Consider the following 23,839-nt stretch of genomic DNA (forward strand, 5'->3'; position numbering starts at 1 on the left):
TGAAGATGATGAAGATCTAGCTCGAGAGAATGCCGGATCTGGTTCACACAATTTCGACCCCCTACCTGGCGTGCCAAAGATGCCGGGGTACTGATCCGCGGGCACCTATGGGACCGGCGGACCGGGTCCCTTTCGGTTCGGCGGGGGCGGAGATCGTGCAAAGAGCAAATCGAGGCAATGCACGCGAGCGATTTACCCAGGTTCGGGCCGCACGGATGCGTAAAACCTTACTCCTGCTTTGTGGTTTGTATTGATTTCTTGCTCGGGAGCGCGAAGTGCTACAGTACACTTCAGTAGCTAACGAGACCGAGCGTGAGTGTTCGAACCCCCCTCTACGTTGCACACGGGCCTCCTTTTATATGCTCAAGGGGTCACCGACAGGTGGCAACGGAGGTAAAGGGCAAAAATGGAAAGGTGCTGTGGTAGGCACAGCTACCCGCTACAGTGTATCATACCTAACCCTGACGGCAGGGGACAAGGGCATTAAATGCCCGTCTGTGTCGCTTAAACAGTGCGAAAAGGGACCGTCAGGGACGCCACCGTTCACCACGATGGCGATCTTGTCAGCGCCGCTTGCCACCGCGCACCGCAAGCTGCACAGCCTTCCGCCACGTACGCCTGGAGGGGTCCCAGAGCGACACGTTGGTGGAAGTGCTGGAGCGCGGGCACAGTGGTGTCTTGCCGCGGCAAGCGCCTTGCCGCGGTTGTTGTCTTGTTGCACCCGGGAGCTTGTCGCTCACCGGGCCTTGCCGGGACGCGTGGTGCGTCGCGGCAAGTTCCTTGGAATGCCTTGGGTGGCCTTCCCGGCAAGCTCCTCTTGCCGGGGTCTTGGGATGCTTTTGTTAGCCTTCCCGGAAAGCTCCTCTTGCCGGGGTCTTGTCTCTTTGACTTGGATACTTTGTTCTTGAATGGCTCCAAAGGGACCACGGAGGACCTTGGCGGTCACCTGGCAAGCCTTGCCGCGGGATGCTGCGACTGCCCGTGCACAAGTTCGGGATACTAGGGTACCCCTACTCTAGTACACCGACAACTATTAAGAGGGGTGCAGCGTTCAAAACTTTGATTCTCTGATGCTAAACCCAAATCATACGGAAGTTGTGAGAGAAATCTCTTTGTGTTCCAAGCAAATACCTGCCAGCAAGAGACTGTGATCTTCTTCGTTGCGAGAGATTTGTGTCGGACTGAGGAGTTAGCATTACTTGTTCATCAAGTAATGTTACCGTCGCTCCAAAATCTGACCGTTGTGAACGTGTCGGTTGGCCATGAAGGAAATATGCCCTAGAGGCAATAATAAAGTTGTTATTTATATTTCCTTATATCATGATAAATGTTTATTATTCATGCTAGAATTGTTTTAACCGGAAACTTGATACTTGTGTGAATACATAGACAAAACACAGTGTCCCTAGTATGCCTCTACTAGACTAGCTCGTTAATCAAAGATGGCTAAGTTTCCTAACGATGGACATGTGTGGTCATTTGATGAATGAGATCACATCATTAGGAGAATGATGTGATGGACAAGACCCATCCGTTAGCTTAGCATAATGATCATTAAGTTTTATTGCTATTGCTTTCTTCATGACTTATACATATTCCTTTGCCTATGAGATTATGCAACACCCGAATACCAGAGGAATACCTTGTGTGCTATCAAACATCACAACGTAACCGGGTGATTATAAAGATGCTCTACAGGTATCTCCGGCATAGATCGAGATTAGGATTTGTCACTCTTAGTATCGGAGAGGTATCTCTGGACCCTCTCGGTAATGCACATCATGATAAGCCTTGCAAGCAATGTGACTAATGAGTTAGTTACGAGATGATGCATTACGGAACAAGTAAAGAGACTTGCCGGTAACGAGATTGAACTAGATATGAAGATACCGACGATCGAATCTCGGGCAAGTAACATACCGATGACAAAGGGAATGGCATATGTTGTCATTACAGTTTGACCGATAAAGATCTTCATAGAATATGTAGGAACCAATATGAGCATCCAGGTTCCACTATTGGTTATTGACCGGCGAGGTGTCTCGGTCATGTCTACATAGTTCTCGAACCCGTAGGGTTCGCATGCTTAACGTTTGATGACGATTTGTATTATGAGTTATGTGTTTTGGTGACCGAAGATTGTTCGGAGTCCCGAATGAGATCACGGACATGACAAGGAGTCTCGAAATGGTCGAGGGGTAAAGATTGATATACTGGACGATAGTATTCATACACCGGAAGTGTTTCAGAATGTATCGGGTACGTATCGAAGTACCGGGGGGTTACCGGAACCCCTCGAGGGAAAGATATGGGCCACATGGGCCATAGGAGGGAGGCAAGCCAGTCCACAAGGGTGGCGCACTCCCCCTGATAACCCACAAGTATAGGGGGTCGCAACAGTTTTCGAGGGTAGAGTATTCCACTCAAATTTATAGATTTGACATAAGGGGAGCCAAAGAATATTTGAAGGTATTAGGAACATATTGTGTGAACTCCTGAAGGATTCCAGCCTCTTCCATGAATGGGGTGTGCGGCCATTCGCACAGCCGTACTTCCGCCAACCTCCAAGGATGGAGATCACTGTCAGATGACTCCCCATTAACACCCTTCGAGTTCTTCTTGGAACCAAACTTCCTAAAGATATTCATGGTTTTCCTATGAACAAAAATTCTGAAATTTATTAGCCCACAAAATTTTCTCAACAAAACTTCACAAAAATGATACCAACTACTCATAGTGATACATAGAGGCCATATCACGCATTCAAACTACTTAGGACTCTAATAATTCAACATGCAAGCTCATCTACAAAAGCACCCAGAGTAGATAATTATTCAAAATATAAACCACTAAAACAAAAACTAATTGGACAAACGGTGGAGTCACACACCAAGCAACAATCCCCCAAAACAGTTTCGGAATCAGAGCTTCAAGCAAAGAGATTGAAATCTGCGGGCTTGAGAGCAAGAACACGGGAGAGAGAGCAATGGAGAATTTTTTCTGGAGGTAAGTGATGATGTGGTGTGAAGGGATAAGTGAGGGGGCCCACATGGGGACCACAACCCACCAGGGCGCGCCCAAGTGAGTTGTGCCCACCTGGTGCACCTCCCTATGATATTATTTGCACCATAAATTTAGAAATATTCAGAAAAACAACCGTATTAAATTTTCAAAGCATTATGAGAACTTCTATTTTTGGGTCATTTTTTATTGCACGGGAAATTCAGAAAACAGACAAAACATGGCATTTTATTTTATTTAACTAATAAAAACAGAAAACAAAAAGTATGGACAGAAGGTAGTGCTTACTAAATTCATCAACTTCATACTGCTAAAAAATGATCCATTAATAAGGTTGATCAAGTCTTATGAACAACCACTTTCGATTAGCATGAAACTGAAGAACTTTCGTAAATCACTAAGTTACCTCAAAGGGGATATGAATGTCCCCAACAATAAGCATTTCATATTTCTTTTTGACAGTAGGTAGAGGTATTTGAAAACTTCCAATAGTGATTGTTGAAGATTTTTCAATAACATTAATACTATTCACTTGGAATTGTTTCTTCGGAGAGTGCATCGTATGCTCATTACCATTGATATGAAAAGTGACCTTGCTTTTATTGCAATCAATAACAACCCCTGAAGTATTCAAGAAGGGTCTACCAAGGATAATCGACATGTTGTCATCCTCGGGCATCTCAAGTATAACCAAGTCAGTCAAAATAGTAACTTTAGCAACAACAACGGGCACATCCTCATAGATACCGATAGGTATGGCAGTTGATTTGTCAGCCATTTGCAAAGATATCTCAGTAGGTGTGGGTTTATTCAAATCAAGTCTTTTATATAAAGAGAAAGGCATAACACTAACACCAGCTCCTAAATCACACAAAGCAGTTTTCATATAATTCTTTTTGATAGAGCAAGGTATAGTTGGAATTCCTGGATCTCCAAGTTTTTTAGGTACTGCATCTTTAAAAGTATAATTAGCAAGCATAGTGGAGATTTCATCTTCCAGTATTTTTCTATTATTTGTGATGATGTCTTTCATATACTTTGCATAAGGAGGCATTTTCAAGATATCAGTCAAGCGAGAACGCAAAAAGACTGGCCTCAGCATTTCAGCAAAGCGTTCAAATTCTTCATCATCATTCTTTTTAGTTGACTTGGGTGGAAAAGGCATAGGTTTTTGAATCCACGGTTCTCTTTCTTTACTGTGTTTTCTAGCAACATAGTCTCTTTTGTCATACCTTTTATTCTTAGGTTGTGGGTTATCAAGATCAACAGGTGGTTCTATCTCAACATCATTGTCTGGTTCTTTATTATTTGGCTGAGAGTCTTCATAAACATCAACATTATCTTTTTCATTATCACTAGGTGAGTGTTCATTACCAGGCTGAGTTTCAGCATCCGAGATAGAAACTTCATTATCTATGTCAAGAAGTTTCTCTATTTCGGGTTCACTAGGAGCATGTGAAGTCCTATCATTCTTCCTTTTCTTTTTCCTTTTCTTTTTAGAAGAACTAGGTGCAGTGGTGTTGTTCCTTTGTGAATCATGTTCAATTCTTTTTGGGTGTCCCTCAGGATAAAGTGGTTCCTGAGTCATTTTACCTCCTCTAGTTGCAACTCTAACAACAAAGTCATGTATATTATTATTCATTTCATCAAGCAACTCTCTTTGAGATTTAGCAACTTGTTCTAACTGAGTTTAAACCATAGAAGCATGCTTTCCAACACATCTAACATCATTTGAGATTCTAAATAACAAGTCACTCAATCGAGCAATCATATCAGAATTGTATTTCAGTTGTTTCATAACATTTGCATTGAAGTGATCTTGTTTTCTAATGTAGTTTTCAAACTCATAAAGGCATTGGCTAGGGTGCATATTGTGAGGATTGTCATTATCATTGAACTTCATTAGAGAATTTACCTCTACCACCTTAGGCAGTGGTGGTGTATTAAGCCCATGTATTTCTTCAAAGGAGGTAAATTTTTAACATCCTCAACTTTAATACCTTTTCCTTCATAGATTTATTTGCCTCTTGCATATCTTCAGGACTGAGATATAATATACCCCTCTTCTTTGGAGTGGGTTTAGCTGATGGTTCAGGAAGAGTCCAGTCATCATAATTTTTCAATATATTATTCAATAATTCTCCAGCTTGCCCAACAGTTCGTTCCCTGAAAACACAACCAGCACAACGATCTAGGAAATCCCTAGAAGCATCGGTTAGTACATTATCGAAGACATCAAGTATTTCATTTTTCTTAAGAGGATGACCAGGCAAAGCATTAAGTAACTGGCAAAGCCTCCCCCAAGCTTGTGGTAGACTCTCTTGTTTAATTTGCACAAAGTTAAATATTTCCTATAAAGCAACTTGTTTCTTATGAGCAGGGAAATATTTTTCAGAGAAGTAATAAATCATATTATGGGGACTACGCACAAAACTAGGACCAAGAGTATTGTACCAAGCTTTAGCATCACCATTTAATGAGAATAGAAATCATTGGAGAATAAAGTAATAGTGAGTTTTCTCATCATGAGTAAAAAGGGTGGCTATGCCATTCAACTTAGTAAGATGTCCACAACAGTTTCAGTGTCATAACCATGGAAAGGATCAGATTCAACCAAAGTAATTAACTCTGAGTCGACACAGAATTCATAGTCCTTATCATCAATAAAGATCGGTGAAGTAGCAAAATTAGGATCATATTTCGTTCTATCATTCAGAGATTTTTCTTTATACTTGCATAATAATTTCTCTAGATCATATCTATCCCTACAAGCAAGAATATCTCTAGTTTTCTCCTCATTCATAACATAACCTTCCGGTACCTTAGGCAATTCATATCTATGAAGGCTAGTTCTAGCAGGTGTTTCAGGAGATTCAGTTTCAAGCTCATCATCAGATTCAACAACATCATGTTGTATTACTCTAGCAATTTATTTGTCAAGAAATTCACCAAGTGGCACATCATCATTATCAAGCAAGGTACTAGCATCATCATAAGCATTATCCATAGCAGAAGTAGCATCATCAACAACTTGCGACATATCAGAATTAATAACATGTGGTGGTGTTGCAAGTTTACTTATAACAGAAGGTAAATCTAAAGCAGAACTGGATGGCAGTTCCTTACCTCCCCTCGTCTTAGAGGAAAAAATCTTAGTCTTAGCATCCTTCAGATTCTTCATAGTGATAAATTGATAATAATCCCAAGTGACTCAACAAATACAATTATGGTCCCCGGTAACGGCACCAGAAAAAGGTCTTGATAACCCACAAGTATAGGGGATCGCAACAGTTTTCGAGGGTAGAGTATTCAACCCAAATTTATAGATTGGATACAAGGGGAGCCAAAGAATATTTGAAGGTATTAGCAGCCGAGTTGTCAATTCAACCACACCTGGATATTAATTATCTGCAGCAACGTGATCAGTAGCAAAGTAATATAATAGTTTTGATAATAGTGACAGGAGTGACAGTAACGGTAACAGTGATAGCAGTAGTTTTTGTAGCAAGTGCAATAGTGACAATAGCAGTAGTAACTTAGCAAGAACAATATAAAATGAATTCATAGGCATTGGATCGGTGATTTGTTGGATGATATTCATCATGAGACAGTTATAACCTAGGGCGATATGGCACTGGCTCCAGTTCATCAATATAATGTAGGCATGTATTCCGTAAATAGTCATACATGCTTATGGAAAGAACTTGCATGACATCTTTTGTCCTACCCTCCCGTGGCAGCAGGTTCCTATTGGAAACTAAGGGATATTAAGGCCTCCTTTTAATAGAGTACTGGAACAAAGCATTAACACATAGTGAATACATGAACTCCTCAAACTACGGTCATCATCGGGAGTGGTCCCGACTATTGTCACTCCGGGGTTGCCGGATCATAACACGTAGTAGGTGACTATAACTTGCAAGATCGTATATAGAACTTGGATATAATGGTGATAACATAAACGGTTCAGATCTGAAATCATGGCACCCGGGCCCAAAGTGACAAGCATTAAGCATGTCAAAGTCATAGCAACATCAATCTTAGAACATAGTGGATACTAGGGATCAAGCCCTAACAAAACTAACTCGATTACATGATGAATCTCATCCAACTCCTCACCGACCAACAATCCTATGAAGGAATTACTCACTCCCGGTGGGGAGCATCATGGAATTTGCGATGGAGAAGGTTTGGTGATGACTAAGAATGAAGATCCCCCTCTCCGGAGCCCCAAACGGACTCCAGATCTGGCCTCCCGATGAAGAACAGGTGGTGACGGCGGCTCCGTCTCGTGGATCGTGATAATTCTTTCTCCCTGATTTTTCCTGGAAAAATAGGATTTTATAGCGTCGGTTTCAGGGTCTGTGGGGCCACCAGGTGGGGACAACCCACCTGGGCGCGCTAGGAGGGGGGCGCCCTGGTGGGTTGTGCTCACCCAGGTGCCCCCCTCCGGTGCTTCTTGGCTCCAGAAATTCTTGTTTATTGTATAAAAAATCGTTGCAAAGTTTCATTCTATTCCAAGAACTTTTATTTCTGCACAAAAACAACACCATGGTAGTTCGGCTGAATATAGCATCAGTCCGGGGTTAGTTTCATTCAAATCATGCAAATTAGAGACCAAAACAAGAGGAAACACATTAGGAAAAGTAGATACGTTGGAGATGTATCACCCCCCAAGGGAGGAGTCCGAATTGGACTAGGGGAGGGGGCGTGGCCCCTCTTTCCTTCTCCTTCTCCCTCTCCTTCACCCTTTCCGCCTCTGATAAAAGGAAGGGGAGGGCCGAATTGGACTAGGAGCCCAAGTGGGACTCCTCCCACTTGGGGCGCCCCTAGGCCGGCCTCCTCCCCTCTCCCTCCTTTATGTATGAGGGCGGGGGAGCGCTGCTAACACACATCAATTGTTTCTAGCCGTGTGCGGCGCCTCCCTCCACTGTTTACTCCTCCGGTCATATTGTCGTAGTGCTTAGGCGAAGCCCTGCGCAGATCACTTCACCATCACCGTAACCACGCCGTCGTGCTGACGAAACTCTCCCTCAACACTTTGCTGGATCAAGAGTTCGAGGGACGTGATTGAGCTGAACGTGTGTAGAACTCAAAGGTGCCGTACGTTCGGTACTTGATCAGTTGAATCGAGAAGATGTTCGACTACATCAACCGTGTTAAACTAATGCTTCCGCTTTTGGTCTACGAGTGTACGTGGACACACTCTCCCCCTCTCGTTGCTATGCATCTCTTAGATAGATCTTGCATGATCATAGGATTTTTTTTGAAATTGCATGCTACATTCCCCAACAGGCCATTGGCTGGACCACATGTCCAAAATGGTCCTTTCCCATTTGGGAAGGCTGCGGCTATAAATAGCCACCCCGCGACAGCTTTGTCTAGTGGCCGCTCCGTTTGATTCTGAGAAGATCGTTGAGCAACCCACTCTCTGAGAGATTTGAGTTTAAAATCCACCGAGAGAAAACCCCTAGAGCCGAAGAATTAGATACTGGTTCAGCATCACTCGAATCTAAGTCTAGTACGCTCTGCCTATTAATCTTGAGAGCTACAAACTCTCTAGACGGCTAGGTGTCAATTTCTTCAGAGACCAAGAGTGATTGTGGTTCTCGAAGAAGAAGTTTGTAAAGGTTCGAAGATCGCCTTCAAGTATCTACCACGAGTAATCGACATTGTTTGACGAATTGATTGTCAAGGAGAACAGGGTGAAGAGAGTTTATCTTCCGTTTTAAGTCACAACCCTTCCAACCAGATGTAGTTGTTGTGTAGAAGGTCGAACCGGTCGAACAACCCTGTCGCCATTGAGCACCACCAGTTATCTCTGTTACCCATGTTTCCATTCAACATGTTTTCCATCATGTGATTTGTTTTCATGCATGTTTACTTTCCATTCGACACTTAGTTTTAGCTCGCTATTGTTTGTTTTTCATTTGTTTTTGCTGCTGGGTTCTGAGAGTTTTGAGTTTTCTGAAGAAAATTTAAAACTCCCATTCACCCCCTCTGGTAGACATACTTCAGTCCTACAATTGGTATCAGAGCAAGGTACTCCTTGACTCTGATCATTTTAGTCTAACGACTTTGGAGTTTAAGTATGTCTTTAGTGAGCTACAAGGCACATCTCAAGATTCCCATATTCGATGGGACAGACTATTCCTTATGGAAGGAGAAGATGAAGATCCATTTCCGAGTGATTAACGATGATATGTGGAATGTGGTTCAAGTTGGATTCACAGTTGCTATACCTCAAGCCCCCACTGACGAGGAGAAGAAACTCATTCAGATGGATGCGCAAGCCAAAGATGAAACTGGTGACCATCTCTCTCGGGCACAATTTCTTCGGTATCGTGAGTGTGAAACTACGAAGGATTTGTGGTACATCCTCGAGAAGATCAATGAAGGAGTTTCAACTCAGAAAGAAGCTCGAATTGTACTCTTCGAGTGAAATTCAATCGCTTCAAGCACATTGGAAATGAAAGTTGTCATCAAACCTTTGACCATCTCATTGACATAGAAAATGAGCTTCAAGGTATCAGCGCCAAAGAGATCACTGACCATGAAGTTGTGAAGAAACTGCTTCGATCACTTGACAGTTTGTTCGACACTCTTGCCTTAATGATTCGAGAACATCATGAATTAAAATCCCTCGACTATGCTGATATCATGGAAAGACTGGACACTCACGAGGAACAAGAAGAAGAGAAGAGAGATCTCTATGGATCCAGTCAACGCAAAGATCATGCTCTTAAGGCTGTAGCAGATTCTTCCTTTGATGGAAATGCTGAAGAAGATTCAGATGATCTAGAAAGGCTCAACAAAGATCTTGCATTAATCATGAAAAGATTCCAGCATCTTCACAAGAAAAGTTAGTTCGAGAAGAAAGGTTCAAGCAACTCTAGCGGTTCAAAATCTTCGTCAAACCTACAGGAGAATACACCTGCTTCAAGTGCAAAAAACCTGGACACTTCATTTCGGACTGCCCCCTTTGGGAAGCTGAAATCGGTGCTAGTGGAAGCTATGATTCTGGCAACTATTGAGGTAAAAGCAAGAGAAAGAACTATGACACCAATGAAGAGAAGAAAACGAAGAAATTCTTCAGGAAGAAGGACAACTCAACTTCAAAATCTTTGTTAAGATGTTCATCAAGGAATCCCTTCAAGTCCTCCTCCAACCGCAAGAATACCTCTTGCGTGGCCAAGGCGTACATCGGCAAGGAAATGGATTCTGATGAAGAAGAATCGTGTGCCTCCGAAGAAGCTGATGAATCTGATGAAGATTCCGACTCTGGCATGGCTGGCATTGCATATGCTTCTGCTTCTGCTTCTGCGAAAACTTCTTCGGGAATTCGTCAAGCGATGATGAATCTCCTACCTACTACTTCATGGCCAAAGCCTCGAAAGAAAAGGTATCCTCCAAACATCACAAGGTTCACTGAAGAGATCAATATTCTTATGATGAGGATGACCATGCTAAGTTGATCAAAATTGCCAATATTCAACAAAACTCTCTTGAGAAAATTTTAAAAACCCTCAGGAAGTCTGAAGGGTTGTTGGTTGAGAAGATGGAGAAAAATCAGTCATTGACTAAAGAGTATTCTACTCTACAGTCACGAATGGAAGAACTGTCAAATCGTCATGATTTTCTCTCGGCCGACCATGAAAGATAGACCTATTATTACCTGAAAAGGAAACAGGAACTCGAGGCACTGAGAGAGGCTCATGAAGATTTGATCAGGGAAAATTCTCTTCTCACCCAACATTTTCAAGAGAAACCTGAAGTGTTTGTGCCACCATGTTTAAAATGCCTTGAATGAACCAATGTTGAATCTAATGCTGAATCATCTGTGAATGCTAAACCCTCGGTTGAGGAAAATAGTTCCGTTTCTGATGAAAATGCTAGGTTAAAGGATCTTCATCAGATAGGAATGTTCAAATCTCTCAAAGGGCATCAAACCCTTTGTGACGTTTTGAAGAAATCTATTCTTCACAAAAATCCGAGGAAGGAAGGTATCGGTTTTGAAAGGAAAGTGAATGAGAATGGTTCATACTGGGAACCTCATCAATATCCTCGTACTATGTGGGTGTCTGTGAAGAGAAAAATGCTCGATCCAACATTACATTTGGGATATAACTCTCCCATATCTGAATATCCTGATGATGATTCTCTCGACAACTATAAGAGGTTCAGAAATCAACATGGTGAGGCTGTTGCTTGCTACGTTGGACCAAACAGCAGAAATGCCCCCCAAAGAAAGCTATTTGGGTGCCTAAGAAAACTATCGATGCATTACCTTCTACCACATTTCTAACCATGCAGGCTCAAGATGCTCGATACTTCCTTGAAAAGGTTTGACAGAATGAGTATGTGCATACATCATACAATCACTATGCTCATTCATCTGGAAGGAATTGCAATGCTTATTCCTTCAATTATGCTCGTTCTCCTCAAGCAACAACTATGCTTACCGGCAGAAATCATATCCTGCTCGCCCTACTACTTCGGAGCCACCTACAAAGATGTGTATGGTTAAGAAAGCCTAGTTCTTCTGTAGGGCTATCTCTCCGGGTGTACAGAATGGATAATGGATAGTGGATGCACTAGTCATATGACCGGAGACAAGTCGTTGTTTGTCGACCCAAATTTAACTGCTTCTCCTCTAAAGCATATCACTTTTGGCGACAATAACAAAGGAACGGTAATTGGGCTAGGTAAAATCGCTATATCCGAAGACAAGTCCATTGATGATGTTTTACTTGTTCAATCTCTTGGATTCAATCTTATGACAGTTGGCAAGCTATGTGATCTAGGCATGCTAGTTCCGTTTTCCATATCCAAATGCATTGTGTTCATGGCCTCTGACAATTCCTTCGTCTTTGAGGGAATTAGAAAAGGTGTTATTTATGTTGTGGATTTCTCTAAGGGTCCTTCAGTCCAAACTTGTTTGCTTGCAAAAGAAACCGAAGGTTGGCTGTGGCACCGAAGACTTGGTCATGCAGGTATGAGAAATTTGCAAACCCTGGTGAAGAAAAAATCATCTTTGTGGCATTCCTGATGTAAAATCCGACAAGGATCATCTCTATGCTGCATGTGAGGCTGGAAATTTGGCTAAGAAGCATCACTCATCAAAGACTGTTGTCGGCGTTCTGGGAATGGGGGTCCCCAGACTTGCCTGCCTGCGGCCCACGGTGTGGCTTAGCTAGCAGGTCTGTACGGCCCGCCTTCATCGACGAGGTATTCAAGACCCTCGCGAGGGGCCAAGCCTCGCGAGGCGGACGACGCAAGACCTCCTTAGGAACGGCCTCGCCAGGCAGGCTCACGAGGGGCAGAGAGATCAAGGCAAGGCAAACCTCGCGAGGTCCTCGTGACGTGAGCCATGACGATCGATACCAGGCGGGCGCCAACGCGCGCAACGTCCTTGTTTCCTCTTTGGTGCCAAGGGGGCAAGCGCAGACGCGGAGTACCGAGGCATCAAGCAAAGGTTTCCATATCGATGCAACGAGACCAAGACCACCAGGACGGCAAGACGGAGGTTACCATGGAGCCCAAGACGGCTTCACCACTAGAGCCTTTTGCAGGCGAAGACTACTTTTGTCAGGATAAGCTGTACTAGCTGCCCCCTTTCAAATTGGCCGTTGTTGGCTCCCTTCCCGCTCAATATTTGGGGAGAGGACCAGGGCCTATATAAGTAGAACTAGCCACCACAGTAGGAGGGGGAGAAAGGAGGGAGAACTCATTCAGAGGCATCTCACCCACACAAGTTCTCCAAGCACAAGAACACCTCAGCCTCAGGAGGCTGTTCTTCCCCTTGTACTGTTCATCATCAGCCCAAAAGGCAATCCACCACCACCACACTAGAGTAGGGTATTACACCACAACGGTGGCTCAAACCAGTATAAATCTTGTGTCTTTGTGTTGCAAGTTCGTGGAGTTCACCCGCGAGATCCTAGCGAGCTAGGGCGTGGATCGATAGGGAGGAAACCTTCGCACGCACCCCAGTGTAAGAACCTCGAGGGTTTTGCCGAAACACGTGATCCGACATTTAGCGCGCCAGGTAGGGGTGCGCCGGGGCCTCTTCCCCGCCAATCGGCCCGCCGACGCTCCGCGGCCCCGATGTCCGGCTACCCAAGGGCCGACTCCGACCGCTGGGCAGCCTGGCTAGCCCGGGTGGCACCACCTGCCCATGAAGACCTCAACCCCGCGCTCCAGGCGGCGCGAGTGCCGCCTAACGCTGCGGGGCGCGGGCGGCGCGGCCAGGCGTCATCCACCCTCACTCCACGACATGCGTGAGCCGCTGCAAGGGCCGCAAGCCACGCCGCAGCAACGACACCACACACCCGGCGGGAGCAGGCGAACATGCGGGCCGCGCTCACGGTGGCGCGGGAGTTGCTGCAATGCCGGCTCATGGAGAGTGGCCGCGACGCATTGCTAGAATGTGTCGCTGAGCTGCAGGATGCGGCGGCATCAGGAGCGCTGCCTTTCTGCTATTTTCTCCCTTTCCGGGCCGCTACTGGACCTCACGACGGGCCTCGCCGCGACCACGTGCCCTCAGGTGCGCCTGGGGGCTTCATCGACGCTAGGACGGCCGGCGGCGCTGGGGGCCCTGTTGCCCCCACGCCGCCTCCATGAGCATGGGCACGAGCGTTGCCCCCCATGGCCCCAGTGAGGCGTCGCGGTATCATCCTCAGGACACCATGCTGGGCCAGACGACATGGAGAGTGGGGCACTACGACGAGGTGTTTGGGGTGACAGCCCCGGAAGCCTATGTGCCCCGCATGATGGACCAGGGGTACACGCCGGAGGACGACCCTGACTTGTTCCTCGGGCCAGGATGGGAGGAGGAGGTGTTAGGAGCTGAAGCCTTCCAGGAGCCGCCAGAGAGCCCTACCAGCCGCGCCGTCAACGACAGATATAGGGTACCATTAATCCCTCAAGGGCAAGCTTACGCTAACCATGAGTCACAGATGAACCAGGTCACAACGCCAAATGATGGTTCCGGCAAGGCAATGCCCGCCCCGACAAGAGAGACCCGCTGGGGGCTGCATGGACGGGGCCAGGAGCAAGGCCCCTCCCCGTGTCGCACGGAGCAAGGCGACGCCCGGAGGTAGGCCCTCTGTCGGGGTGGCGACGACGACCTTTCCCCCAGCAGAGGACCCATGGTCGCCGAGGGCGCCGCTGGCGTCCCCTCTTCCCTTGTTGGGCCGTCCTGGTTTCCGGTCGTCCCAGCGGTGGTAGGGGGTGGCGCAAGGCGGGGCCCTCGTCAGGCGATACAAAGTAAGGCTGCTGTACACGCCCCGGAGCCTCAGGAGAGCCGCCCTCGGGCCTCAGGAGCTCCCTCCCACGCCCAGTGGCAGCACTTAGCTCCGCGCTGGTGAGAAGACGTCGGAGACTAGACTAGGCGCCGGACGCGGCCATTTGCTTTGGATCTATTTTCTGTAACCCTGCCTTCTGGATTTGGATTTAAGTTGAAGTTGAATTTTATTTGATGTGCGCGAGGGGGGGGGGATGCCTTTTCTCGTTCGAGATATTTCTCGCAGTCTCATTCTTGCCTTATTTCGGAGTTCGCGCCAGTCGCTCCCCCTCACGGGCCCCTCGCGAGCCGGGCTGGGCATGAAGCACACGAGCCACGCACGCGCCAAGCCATGGCTGGCGCTTGCTTATCACGTGGCCCCCTCGGGCATCTCGACGAACTCATTAGGAGCTCCTCAAAAACCCGCAATCTCTCGGGCCGGTTTTGGGCTCGTCCAAGCTAAGGTAAACCGCAACAACAACCTTGCTCCGGCACGCGTAAGCTCGTGAAGACGCATACTCAATTTAGCATGGAAGGATAAAAAGCTGTGATTGTTTACATGAGGGGCTCCCCCTCTCAAAATTCTCTTACAGTCTTCTAGGGCCACGCCTAAGTTTTTACAGGGTAAAAACGACAGGGGAACGAGGAATCAGCCGGATATGTTGCTCGCCGCATCTCCCATATCATCTTCTGATGCATAGCTGGCATCGCATTCATGATCATTGGCGTCACCTCCACCGGCACCGGCGTCGCCGTCGTCAACCACGACGCCTTCGTCTGCCACGACCACTACCTCGTCGTCGTCAGAAGCGAAGGCCCTGATCAGCGCATCCACATTGTTTTCAACCCATCGCCCCGGATGGCTTCCGGTACGGGAGCAATGGCGACGCCAAAATCGAAGTTGGGGTCGATGTTCCTGAGGTGGATGAAGACGCGGGAGAACGCGCGCCCGAGCAGACTGCGACTCCTCTCCTCAACAAGTTGGCGAGCCCTCTCGGAATGGTTCTGCAGGCGCGTCACCACATCCCCAAAGAAGCGGAGGTGGCTGGCGTAGTCGTTTGCGTGGGGATGAGGAGCATTCTCATCGTAGATATGGCCCAGGGCGGTGTTGGCCCTGTTCCTGAGGTCCTCGAGCATGGGGGCGTGCACACGCTCCAATGTCCAATGTCCACCGAAGAGAGAGCAGCTCGGCGCGGGATGAAACCAGCTCAGCCTGCACCGAGGCCAGGGCTGATGCGGTGGCCTCCTCGCGCCACTCCACCTCGACCAGCCGGGACTTGAGGGCAGCAGTCCTACCAGCGGCCCCAGCTTCCACGAGCTTCAGCTTCAGGTTGTGCCTGCTCTCAAGATCCACGCGAGCCTCGGACACACGGCGGTCGACCTCCTCCTGGGCCCTGACCTCGCGCGTGCCGACGTCATCCTCCGCCTGAGCAACCTGGCGCTCCCTCGTCTCCAGCCGTTTGAGTTCAAGGCTGTGCTCCATGGCTTCCAGCGCCAGCACCTCCTCGCGCTTCCGGATCTCTTCCTCCTCGGCGGGCGACCCCCTCAACGACGCAAGAGCAGCCCTGTGCGCCTCCACCTGCTGATCCAAGACAGCGCTCCAGGCTTCGAGCTCCCACACACGTTTCTCCGTGGCCTCACGACGGCGGTCAGCTTCTCGAGCCTTCTCCGGAGCTCGGAAGCACGCCTCACGGGAGGCCGCAAGGGAAGCCTCGGCCTTCCTGTTGTCCAGCTCGCGCTGGTGGCACCCGAGGTTCATGGCCACCTTCAGCTTGTGCCACTCCTCCGCCAGCCAAAGACCCTCGGCCTCGAGGCACGCATCGACACCCTCAAGTTCTTCACCGAGTCGGTTCATCGCGCCCATCGCCTCCTGGAAGAGCTCATGACGAACGACGCTCCGCCCGCGCTCAAACTCCAATGCACGGCCCACCTCGTCCTCCGCCACGGGGGCTGCAGGTGGGACATGAAGCGGCACACCCCCTCTCAGCAGGTTGCTGGGGGCTGGTGCCGCTCCAGGTGCCGGCCCGACCTCACGAGGGGCTCCGGCCAGTCGGGGCCCGCAGCTTGAGGAGGAGCTGAAGAACGAAGCCAACCAACTGCTGTCCATGACCAGAGGAGGAGTCCGGGGAATGTCCGCCAAGCTCCAAGCCAGGCCGTGGAGGAAGGTCGACGGATCTGCAGATTCAAAGTGCCATGAAGGCGAGTGCACCCCCTCGACCGGCTCAGCTCCGGGCGCGGCATGCCAGCTCGGGATGCTCAAGGCTGACGGGGGTGCCGAGGAAGGCGGGGGTTGCTTCTCGGGGGACTCAACGGCCCTGGCAGAAGGGGTCCTGAAGAGCCAGCGTTAGGGAGGAAAGCAGCAATCAAGAAAGCACGAGGTGCAGTACTTACTCGTCGACGGCGATGTACTTACGTCGCTTCAACGGCCCAAAGATACCGTTGCTGCTTGGAGATCCTTTCCTCTTGCGGAGCTCCTCAAAGTCCACGCAAAGCTGACCGAAGTGCTGAACATGGTGGCCAGTATGGGGTGCAGCCGGAGAAGTGCTCGAGAGAACAACTTCAGGGGTGCCTGGCTGCGGAGAACAGTTGGGCGCCGTCTCACCGCGACTTCTCGAGGCCTCCGGAGTTTCGGCCTCGGGAGCCGCGTGCTGCATCATCTCAGCAACCGACATCCCAGAATCATGGGATCATGAGGACGACGCCCCAGGAGCCCCAGGCGGCATCCGCACATCAGCACTCGTGCCGCCGGCCTCTGGCGGCGCTCGTCCCCCTGCACCCACATTCGGGACGAGCTCAGCACCGGCGACGAAGAGGGGAACCACGCAGACAGGGTTCTCGCGGGACCCCACCAGGACGTCCGGACGCAGCCCCCACTCGTCAAAGGGAGGCATGCTCCGTACGAATTCAACCTTGTTCTTGCAGCGGTATAGCAAACAGTTCTTCCCAGGCAAGTCGTCCGGCGAAGGGACACCTGTCAGGACTTCGAGCACCATTCGCCGCGTCCAAAGGGGGAGCCCGGACTCCTGAAACCTCATATGGTCCTGACTGCTGAGCAAAGTCCACACCGGGCGAGAATGGCGCTGAAGCGGAGCGACCCGTCGCTTGATGAACTCCTTCACCACCATCGGCACGGTCACACTACGGTCCTTCAGCCCCCTTAGCCTGAGCCATACAGGGACAAGATGGGGGCCCGCGAGCCTCTCGTGGCCCCAGCCGGAGTGGGAAACGGCATGCGCTGACGGGGTGTGGAGCAGAGGGCTGAGCACACCGGTGTTGACAAATACCCACCGTGTTTGAAACTCGCTCGTGGAGGGAGGAAGCTCGAAGTCAATCCCCACGCTCGCCATCGCGGCCACGGCCTGGAAGCTCACGCACCCGGAGCTTTGCCGGGGGTCATTCAGATGCAATGAGAAGAAATGGCGGAGAAGGGCCACAGAAGGAGCGATGCCCACCATGGCTTCACACACGAAGGCGAAGACGGCAAGGAGAGTCACAGATTGGGGGTCGAGATGCAGCATATGGATCTAGTAATGTTCAAGCACCGCGTTGACGAAGGCCGAGAAAGGGGGAATCATGCCTGCCCAAAGGGCATCGATGAAGATTGGGACCTCGGTGGTCGCCCGAGCAATGCGAGTGCGAGACGCAGGCCAAGCCACTGTCTTCCCCCCACTCGTTGAAACTGGTGGCGAGCATGGGACACACCTTGTCCATGGCCTCATCGTTGAGCACCAAGGATCGGTCGACTGCAGGCTCGGCGGCTGGAGGCGCACTTGGCGAAGACAGAGGCTTCTTCCCCTTGTCTGCTTGTTTCGGCGCCATGGCGATGAAGCAGGTGGGGTGCAGGTCAGATTGGAGCGGAGCAGAGTCTAGAGGAAGCAGAGGGACTGGGGAAGCAAGGCGTGGCCGATGGGAGAATAATTGTGTAGGTTGTGGGGGCCGCACAGCCCGACAGATTCCAAGGCAGCGTGGGGAAGCGGAGACGCCCACGTCCAATCAACCGCCATGCGTCAACTGAGGCCGCAGGCTTTTGGGGCCCGCGAAGCTCCGTGCTTGACCTTTGGCTTCGCCTCGAAGCCAAGCCCAACCGCGCCTTGGGCCCGGGGGCTACTGTCGGCGTTCTGGGAATGGGGGTCACCAGACTTGCCTGCCTGCGGCCCACGGCGTGGCTTAGCTAGCAGGTCTGTATAGCCCACCTTCATTGACGAGGTATTCAAGACCCTCGCAAGGGGCCAAGCCTCGCAAGGCGGACAATGCAAGACCTCCTCAGGAGCGGCCTCGCCAGGCAGGCTCACGAGGGGCGGAGAGATCAAGGCAAGGCAAACCTCGCGAGGTCCTCGTGACGTGAGCCATGACGACCGAGACCAGGCGGGCGCCAGCGCGTGCGGCATCCTTGTTTCCTCTTTGGTGCCAAGGGGGCAAGTGCAGACGCGGAGTACCGAGGCATCATAAAAAGGTTTCCATATCGGTGCAAGGATACCAAGACCAGCAGGACGGCAAGACAGAGGTCACCATGGAGCCCAAGACGGCGTCACCACCAGCCTTTTGCAGGCGAAGACTACTTTTGTCAGGATAAGCTGTACTAGTTGTCCCCTTTCAAATTGGCCGTTGTTGGCTCCCTTCCCGCTCAATATTTGGGGAGAGGACTAGGGCCTATATAAGTAGAACTAGCCACCACAGTAGGAGGGGGAGAAAGGAGGGAGAACTCATTCAGAGGAATCTCACCCACACAAGTTTGCCAAGCACAAGAACACCTCAACCTCAGGAGGCTGTTCTTCCCCTTGTACTGTTCATCATCAGCCCAAAAGGCAATCCACCACCACCACACTGGAGTAGGGTATTATAGCACAACAATGGCCCGAACCAGTATAAATCTTGTGTCATTGTGTTTCAAGTTCGCGGAGTTCATCCGCGAGATCCTAGAGAGCTAGGGCGTGGATCGATAGGGAGGAAACCTTCGCGCGCACCCCAGTGTTCGAACCTCGAGGGTTTTGCCGGAACCCGTGATCCGACAACTGTTTTGACCATGATAAGACCTCTTGAAATTCTTCATATGGATTTATTCAGTCCTCAAAATTATGGAAGTTTCGGTGGCAGTCATTATGGTCTAGTTATTGTTGATGATTTCTCTCGATACACATGGGTATTCTTTCTCGAAGACAAAACCTGCACCCAAGATATCTTCAAAAGCTTCGCCAAGAAGGCCTAGAATGAGTATGATGTGCGAATTAAGCATGTCAGAAGTGACAATAGAACCGAGTTCAAAAATACTCGCATTGCTGAATTTTTCGATGATAATGGCATTACTCATGAGTTCTCTACTGCATACACTCCCCAACAGAATGGAGTTGTTTAACAAAAGAATAGAAATCTCATTGAAATGGCGAGAACAATGCTCAGTGAGTACAAAATTCCCATTCACTTCTGGGCTGATGCTATCAACACTGCTTGTCATGTTATCAATCATGTTTATCCTCACAAGTTCCTTAAGAAAACTTCATATGAGCTTATCACTGGCAAGAAACCAAATGTTTCTTATTGACGGGCATTTGGTGTACCTTGTTACATTCTTGGTATGAATCATTATCCCAAGTTTGCATCCAAGGCACATGAAGGTTTTCTTCTTGGTTATGGCTCGAACTCGCATACTTATCGTGTCTATAACTCTCACCACAGGAAAGTTATGGAAACGGTAAATGTGTGATTCGATGAATCTAACGGCCCCCAAAAGGAGCACCTGCTAAATGTGATAGATGAACCACCGATTTCTAATGCTATTCGGCAAATGGCCATTGGGAGCGTCAAGCCTATTGAAGGAAATGCACCTGAATCCTCTGATGATGATGCCCCATGACTCAAAGAAGAACTCGTCACCCCACTACCGAAGCAAATACCACTGAGAATCTGAATGGAAATCAAAATCCAAATGCTGAACAAAATGGCAATTCCGAAGGAAATGATGATACAAATGCTAATGCTGATGAAAATAACAATGATCATCATGAAGAAAATGCTCATCCTCGAGTGGGAAATCGAATTGATCCTTCACTAATACTTGATGAAATTGAGAATCCAGGTTATTGACCCACAACTCGTTCACGCACTCTTTAGCTAACTACTGTGGCAGTTTCTCCTTTGTCTCATTGGCAGAACCTACCAAGTATAAAGAAGCCATGAATCATCCAGATTGGATGAATGCAATGCAAGAGGAGTTGGTGCAATTTGAACTGAATGATGTATGGGAACTTGTGGGAGTCCTGGATTAGGGGGTCTCCGGATAGCCGGACTATCTCCATTGGCCGGACTGTTAGACTATGAAGATACAAGATTGAAGACTTCGTCTCGTGTCCGGATGGGACTCTACTTGGCGTGAAAGGCAAGCTAGGCAATACGTATATGGATATCTCCTCCTTTGTAACCGACCTTGTGTAACCCTAACCCTCTCCGGTGTCTATATAAACCGAAGGGTTTTAGTCCGTAGGACAACAATCACAACATACAATCATACCATAGGCTAGCTTCTAGGGTTTAGCCTCTCTGATCTCGTGGTAGATCTACTCTTGTAACACCCATATCATCAATATTAATCAAGCAGGACGTAGGGTTTTACCTCCATCAAGAGGGCCCGAACCTGGGTAAAACTTCGTGTCCCTTGTCTCCTGTTACCATCCGGCCTAGACGCATAGTTCGGGACCCCCTACCCGAGATCCGCCAGTTTTGACACCGACATTGGTGCTTTCATTGAGAGTTCCTCTGTGTCGTCGCCGTTAGGCTTGATGGATCCTACTATCATCGATAGCGATGTGGTCCAGGGTGAGACTTTTCTCCCCGGACAGATCTTCGTATTTGGCGGCTTTGCACTGTAGGCTAATTCGCTTGGCCATCTGGAGCAGATTGAAAGCTACGCCCCTGGCCATCAAGTCAGATTTGGAAGTTTGAATTACACGACCAATATTCGTGGGGACTTGATCTTCGACGGATTCGAGCCACAGCCGGGCGCGTCGCACGGTCGTGATGGGTATGACCTAGCTCTGCCACCGGACGGTACTCCAGAGGCCGCGCCCGCATCAGCTCCGACGCTTAGCTCGGAGTCAACTGCGCCAATCGAGGACGGGTGGCTAGACACCGCCTCAGGGGCTGCAGTCTCAACGGCGATCGAGCCAAACACCAGCATAATCCTCTGCACAGCCCATGACTCCAAGGTGCCGGACTCTCTTCCGGACCCCGAACCATCCGCGCCCCTGCCAATCGAATCCGAGTGGGCGCCGATCATGGAATTCACTGTCGCAGATATCTTTCAGCACTCGCCCTTCGGCGACATTCTGAATTCACTAAGGTAACTCTCTTTGTCAGGAGAGCCCTAGCCGGATTATGTCCAACAGGATTGGGATGTGGACGATGAAGAAATTCGACGCCCACCCACCACCCACTTTGTAGCCACTTTCGATGACTTAACCGACATGCTCGACTTCGACTCCGAAGACATCGACGGTATGGATGACGATGTAGGAGACGAACGTGAACCAGCACCTACAGGGCACTGGACAGCCACCTCGTCGTATGACATATACATGGTGGATACACCCAATGAAGGCAATGGCGACGAGATAACGGAGGACGATCCCTCCAAGAAGCAACCCAAGCGCCGACGTCAGCGGGCCGCTCTAAGTCCTGCCAAAGCAAAAGTGGTGATACCGGCACAGGAGATAATAACACTCCGGATAGCGCCGAAGACAACAACAATCCCCTCCAGCAAGATTTAGAGCAGGAGGATGAAGGAGCCAGCTCTCCTGAGAGAGTGGCTGGCGGAGAGGAGAAGGATGACAATTACATGCCCCCCTCCGAAGACGAGGCAAGCCTCGGCGACGATGAATTCTCCATACCAGAGGATCCCGTCGAACAAGAGCGCTTCAAGCGCAGGCTTATGGCCACGGCAAATAGCCTGAAGAAAAAGCAGCAGCAGCTTCAAGCTGATCAAGATCTGCTAGCTGACAAATGGACTGAAGTCCTCGCGGCCGAGCAATATAAACTCGAGTGTCCCTCCAAGAGTTATCCAAGGCGCAGGTTACTTCCCCGACTGGAGGAAGAAGCGTATGAAACAGCTGATCGGCCACCTCGTGGCCGCGATAGAGAGGCATTCCAGCCAAAAGCTCAGCCTCCACCCCAACGCCATTCAAATAAAAAGGCATGGGGAGATACGCCAGACCTGCGAGACATATTGGAGGACAAAGCAAAGCATTCAAGATCGATCTACGTATCACGAGGGCGCACCACTCTACGAGACGATAAACGTCACGCCAGATACAGTAAAAGCAAATCCGGCCGGGCTGAACACAGCGGGCAGAACCCATTCGAGCTGCGTCATGATATATCCCAATACAGAGGCGCCACACACCCCTTATGCTTCACAGACGAAGTAAATCAATTCCCAGAAGGTTTCAAACCTGTAAACATTGAATCATACGACGGCACTACAGACCCCGCGGTATGGATTGAGGACTTCCTCCTCCACATCCACATGGCCCGCGGTGATGACTTACATGCCATCAAGTACCTCCCACTAAAACTCAAAGGACCAGCGCGGCATTGGCTTAAGAGCTTGCCAGCGGACTCCATTAGCTATTGGGAAGATCTGGAAGCCGCATTCCTTGACAACTTTCAGGGCACTTATGTGCGACCACTAGACGCCGATGACTTGAGCCACATAATTCAGCAGCCAGAAGAGTCGGCCAGGCAATTCTGGACTCGGTTCCTTACAAAGAAAAAAAATCAAATTATCGACTGTCTGGATGCGGAGGCCTTAGTGGCTTTCAAGCACAACATCCGAGACGAGTGGCTAGCCCGGCACCTTGGTCAGGAAAAGCCGAAATCTATGGCAGCCCTCACGACGCTCATGTCCCGCTTTTGTGCGGGAGAAGGCAGCTGGTTGGCTCGCAGTAATAACATATCAAAGAACCATGGTACGTCAGATACCAAGGACGGCAATAGCAGGTCACATCGCAACAAGAATAAGCGCCGCATTAACGGCAAAAGTACTAAGGATACGGCAGTCAATGCTGGATTCAAAGGCTCTAAACCCGGTCAGCGGAAAAAGCCATTCAAACAAAGTACGCCGGGTCCATCCAGCTTGGACCATATACTTGATCGCTCATGTCAAATACACGGCACCCCAGACAAGCCAGCCAATCACACCAACAGGGATTGTTGGGTGTTCAAGCAGGCCGGCAAGTTAATTGCCGAAAACAAGGACAAGGGGCCGCATAACGATGATGAGGAAGAACCCCAGCAGCCGCACACTGGAGGACAGAAGAGGTTTCTCCCGCAAGTGCGGACGTGAACATGATATACGCAACCCACATCCCTAAGAGGGAGCGGAAGCGTGCGCTCAGGGACGTATATGCGTTGGAGCGAGTCGCCCCAAAGTTCAACCCTTGGTCCTCCTGTCCGATCACCTTCGATCGTAGGGACCACCCCACTAGTATCCATCACGGCGGATTCGCCGCACTGGTCCTAGACCCAATCATCGACGGATTTCAC

Source organism: Triticum urartu, chromosome 1 (assembly GCF_003073215.2).
Source record: "Triticum urartu cultivar G1812 chromosome 1, Tu2.1, whole genome shotgun sequence".
Classification (NCBI taxonomy): Eukaryota; Viridiplantae; Streptophyta; class Magnoliopsida; order Poales; family Poaceae; genus Triticum; species Triticum urartu.